Source organism: Carlito syrichta, unplaced genomic scaffold (genome assembly GCF_000164805.1).
Source record: "Carlito syrichta isolate Samal-C Ts95f unplaced genomic scaffold, Tarsius_syrichta-2.0.1 Scaffold309259, whole genome shotgun sequence".
Lineage (NCBI taxonomy): Eukaryota > Metazoa > Chordata > Mammalia > Primates > Tarsiidae > Carlito > Carlito syrichta.
The window spans coordinates 273040-278599 of record NW_007253355.1 but is presented as its reverse complement, the minus strand read 5'-3'; the positions used below and the strand labels follow the sequence as shown (position 1 = coordinate 278599).

The 5560-nt window shown below is 47.9% G+C and overlaps 1 protein-coding gene across 1 annotated transcript in view; it reads right to left on the bottom strand.

The window, feature by feature from the left end:
* Positions 1-5560, bottom strand: part of HMGN1 (high mobility group nucleosome binding domain 1) — a 53029-nt gene that overhangs the window by 6078 nt on the left and 41391 nt on the right. The gene's annotated exons all lie outside the window — the stretch shown is intronic.

Here is a 5560-nt window from a genome sequence, read left to right as displayed (position 1 = left end):
GAGCCCCCACCCCTTCCCGCCGTCTCGCGGGGCCCCAGACCCAGGCGGGGGGGCGGGGCGGGGCCCCAGGGGCCATTCGGCCTCACGGTAGTTTGTTTGAAGGCGAGCCGCAAAGTGCGGTCTGCTCGTGGATTGGCGGAACCTCACCACATGACCGCGGCTCCCCACCCACAATGCTCCTGGATACCTGAGCGCTCTCAAGCGCCCTGGAGGCCACAACCTTCGGGGCTGTCCCCTCTGGGGTGAATGGGGTTCGGACATTTATAGTTTGTCTCGTAGGCTGGGAAGGGAGAAGGACAAGGGATACAAGAACTAGCATATATGTTTCCCGCGACGGTCAAGAAAGGTTATCTGGGGTCCCCAGCTTCGCAGGCCTGTTGAAGCGGGATCTAGTGCGCAGGCGCTGGAGGGGAGGTCGTGGGAAGGAAAGCCGACGTGGGAGCCATTGCGCAGGCGCGAGGCTTTTCTCTGCGCCCTGGTTGGCGGTGGAGGTCCCCCTGCGAGCTTGCAGCTGTCGGCCCTTCTTATGTAACTTTCTTTACATCTCCGTTCCTCGAGGGACCTCGGCATAAGAGCGTCGTCTCTGAGTCCGGAGCGGGGCAGCCCTCAGGATTGAGCTCCTGGGAATTGTCTCCGGCCCATCTGTCGTGGATCCCGAGACCGGCGGATCCTTTCCGCAGGAGTATTTGCCAAAAGCATTCCCGTCAGGCGCCTGCCGTTTGTTAACCAGTTCCACCTACTTATGGTGGAAGAAGGCTTCCACCTAGGGGCCCGAGCCAGTGACCTTGCCTATTCCCCTTTTTCATTAACAAAGGAGCAGTTTAACTTTTAAAATGCCGAGTTGACCTGGCGCGGTGACTCACGCCTATAATCCCAGCACTTTGGAAGAGAAATGCCTGAGCCCATGAGTTCGAGACCAGCCTGGGCAACTTTGCGAGACCTCATCTCTACAATAAGTCAAAAAATTAGCCAGGCATGGTGGCATGTGCCTGTAGTTCCAACTACTTATAAGTCTGAGGCGCCTGAACTCAGTAGGTCAAGGCCGCGGTAGCCATAAGCGTGCCACTGCACTCCAGCCAGGGCGACTGAGACTCCGACTCAAGGAAAAAAAAGCCGAATTGAATTTGGTTACCATAGAAAAAGGCTTTTTTTGGTTGTTTTTTGGTTGGAGTCTCACTCCGTCGCCCATGCTGGAGTACAATTGGCACGCTCAAGGCACTGCAGCCTCCATCTGTCTTGACTCAGGCAGTCCTTCCTCCTCAGCCTTCCAAGTAGCTGGAACTACAGGTGCGCACCACCACGCCCGCTAATTTTTTGATTTATTGTAGTGACGAGGTGTCACCAACTTGCCTAGGCTGGTCTCGAACCCCTGGGCTCAGGAAGCCCTCTTGCCTCTACCTTCCAAAGTGCTGAGATTACAGGCGTGAGCCACCACCCACGACCCAGAAAATTGTTTTAACTGGAAAATTGTTAACTGGAATTTTTGGGAAGGAAGAAATGTAGACGTGTTTTGAGTCTGAAACTGGAAGCAGGCTAAATGTCCATCATTTGGGAGCAGTGTATAAACTATGCCACCTTCACATAGGTATATCAAGTGACTGCAGAAACGAAGAAGGCAGTTCTGCAATAAAGAGGATGTTTAAAACCACAGGTCAGTCCATGTGACTCCTAATCAAAAACTCTAATGTCTTCCCTTCTCATTCAAAAATGTTTAAGTCCTTAGAATGGCTTAAATAAAGCTCTGCAATCTCACCTTCAAGGACTTTCACCTCTGCTCACCCTGTCCCATCTTTCCTGCTTCCAACAGACTGGGCACTCCCTACTTCAGGGCCGTGTGTCCTGCTGCTGTTCCCTCTACCTCCAGTGTGCTGCCTCGGGTGCTCATCTCCTTCAGATCTTAGTGTAAATGTCACCCTCTCAGTGAGGCCTTTTCTGACCTATTTCATTTTACTTATTTATTTACTTATCTTTTTTTTTTTTTTTTTTTTTTTTTTTTTTTGAGTTGGAGTCTCACTCTGTCGCCCAGACTGGAGTGCACCACAATCTCGCCTGCTGGGCTCCGGCGATCCTTCCGCCTCAGCCTTCCAAGTAGCTGGAATTACAGGCATGCGCTACCACGCCCGGCTGATTTTTTGATTTATTGTAGAAATGAGGTCTCGCTGCCCAGGCGGGTCTCGAACCTGCGGGCTCAGGCAATCCACTCACCTCAGCCTCCCAAAGGCGCGGGATTACAGGCTGAGCCACCGAGCCCGGCTATTTACTTATCTTGAGTTGGAGTCTCACCTCTGTCGCCTAGGCTGGAGTGCAGTGGCATGATAAAGGCCACCACAGCCTCGAACTGCTGACCTCAGGAGATTCTTCCACCTCAGCCTTCCAAGGAGCTAGAACTACAGGCGCAAGCCACCACACTCAGCCAGCTAATTTTTTTTATTGTAGAGAGGAGACCTTGTTAAGCTGCCCAGGCTGTTCTCAAACCCCTCAGGCAGTTCTCTTGCCTCTGCTTCCCAAAGTGCTGGGATTACAGGTGTGAGCCACCACGCCCAGCCCTGACTTCTCAATTTTAATTTGCAACTCTGCATCTGCATTCTTTGCTTTATTTTATCCATAGCATCAATTGAAAAAAATATGTATCTCAGGAAGAATACACAAGGAAGAAGTACCTATGGTTACTCCTGAGAAGAACAACAAGGGAACATGTGGGTAGACTTTCCCTTTTCTCTTGTTTGATGTTTTTTCCATTTCTTATCTGCATGCATTACCTTAAAAAAAAATTCAGTATCAGAGAATACTCATGTTTGTGGCCCAAACATGTTCTGAGCATCTGTCTTGTGCTCAATGAAATCCCTGGGGTAGATGGAGACTACAAGCCTGTAGCCCAAGCATGAGGGCTTGCAATTCAGTGGGGGAGAGAAAGCACACAGTTGGCCTTGGGAGAAAAGGGAAGCCACAGGCTGGGGGAACTGCACATTTCAAGACATGCTGACTTAGTATAGCGTGACAGTTCTCCAAAACCTTCAGGGTGGCAGGGATGAAGACATGGCAAATGGACATAAAGATCAGGGAAAAGAGGCAGAAAAAAGAGGAAAAGCAGCCTGTGGTAGGAGTTTGATTATTTTCATTTTCCTCAAAACGGGAGACGTTGCAAGGTCTAAAGCAAAGGAATAGGCTGGGCATGGTGGCTCATCTTGTAATCCCAGCACTTTGGGAGGTGAAAGTGAGAGGATTACCTGAGTCCAGGGATTTGAGACCAGCCTGGATAACATCGGGAGACATCATCTCTACAATAAGTCAAAAAATTAGTTTGGTGTGGTGGTTCACATCTGTAGTCCAGCTACCTGGAATGTTAAAGTGGAAGGATCACCTGAGCCCAGCAGGTAAGGCTATGGTGTCTGTGAGCATGCCTCTGCACTCCAGCCTGGGCAAAGGAGTGAGACTCTGACTCAACAACATAAAAAAAAAAAATCAAGGGAATAATATGCTGAAATTTGAATATACCTCATAAAGATCTTTCTCTCATAAGAACTGAAGAAGCATTAGGCCAGAGGCAGCAAACTCGTGGCCTATAAATGTTTTCTTTGGCCCACATTCCTTTTTTTTTTTTTTTTTAAAGTCACGGTCTCACTGTCACCTAGGCTGCGGTGTGACCATGACTCATCAAAGGCTTGACCTCTTGTGCTGAAGCATTCCTCCCACCTCAGCCTCCTTAGTAGCTGGGACTATAAGAGTATATTACCTAGCCCAACCTATTTATTTATTATTTATTTTTGTTGAGTTGTAATCTCATCTCTCACTCAGCCTGTAGTGCCATGATATACTCACAGCCACTGCAGTCTTGACCTGCTGGACTCAAGTGATCCCTTTGCCTCAGCCTTCCAAGTAGCTGAAGCCACAGGCGGGTGCCATCACTGTGGCTAATTTTTTGATTTATTGTAGAAACGAGGTCTCACCAAGTTGCCTAGGCTGGTCTCAAACTCCTGGGCTCAGACAATCCTCTGGCCTCCGCCTTCCAAAGTGCTGGGATTACAGGTATGAGCTACTGAGCCCAGCCCAACCACCTTTTTTAATTTTTAATTTTGTAGAGATGAAATCTTGCTACATTGCCTAAGCTGGTCTTGAACTTCTTAACTCAAGCAATCCTCTCACCTTGGCCTCCCAAAGTGCTAGAATTGCAGGTGTGAGACACTGCACTTGGCCTGGCCCAGATTTTTTTTTTTAAGCTGCCAACACAAACAAATGGAGCAACCAGAACTCAAGTGAAAAACTGTTTGGCAGTATTTTTGGAGGGGTGGGGGGAGACAGGTTTTTACTTTGTTGCCCGTGCTGTCAATTCACAGTTGCAGTCTCACTACTGATGAGCGTGGGAGTTCTGACCTCCTCTGTTTCTGACCTGGGCCGGTTCACCGCTCCTTAAGCAACCTGGTGATTCCACACTCCTGGGAGATCACCATATTGATGCCAAGCTTAGAGTGGACATTTGATCAGCATAGCACACTACAGCCTAGACATCCTGGAGTCAAGTGATCCTCCTGCTTCATCCTCCCAAGTAGCTGGGGCTACAGGCACATGGCACAATGCCCAGCTGGCAGTGTCTTTTAAACCTAAATAGACACTCCAGGATTCAGTAATTCAGCTCCTAGAAATATAGTTAACAAACATGTTTACACACCTTCACAAGAAGGCATGAAGTAGAATATTCACAGCTGAACAATTTGTTATAGGATCAAATGAAGAGCAACCTAAATGCCCATCAATAGGAGAAAAAATAAATTCATGGAAGACTACTTACAATGAAAATGGCCCACTAAGGACACTAATTAGCAACAAAAACACACAAAGGTGTAAAACTCACTGGTAAGGATAAGTATATGGTCAAGATGGGCTCGGTGGCTCAGCCTGTAATCCTGCGCCTTTGGGAGGCTGAGGTGAGTGGATTGCCTGAGCCCGCGGGTTTGAGACCCGCCTGGGCAGCGAGACCTCATCTCTACAATAAATCAAAAAATCAGCTGGGCGTGGTAGTGCATGCTTGTAATTCCGGCTACTTGGCAGGCTGAGGTGGAAGGATCGCTGGAGCCCAGCAGGTCAAGGCTGCGATGGCTGGGAGCAGCCACTGCACTCCAGTCTGGGCGACAGAGTGAGACTCCAATTAAAAAAAAAAAAGGTATATGGTCAAATTCAGAATACTCTTAATACTGAATTGGTTGTGTGTAAATTACTTTTAACTCGAGTACAAAAATTAAAAGATTAAAGAATTAAAAATAATAACTACATACATGTATTGATTATACAATATAAAAAGATGCAACTTGTGATATATCAATAAAGTAAATGTGAGAGGGGAGAAGTAAAAGTGTAGGGGTTTTGTGTGCAATTAAAATTAAGTTATTGACTTAGACTGTTATAACAATAAGATGTTTTACATAATCCTCATGGTAATCACAAAAAACCTGTAGCAGATACAGAAAAAACAAAACGAGCCGGGCTCGGTGGCTCAGCCTGTAATCCCGTGCCTTTGGGAGGCTGAGGTGAGTGGATTGCCTGAGCCCGCGGGTTCGAGACCCGC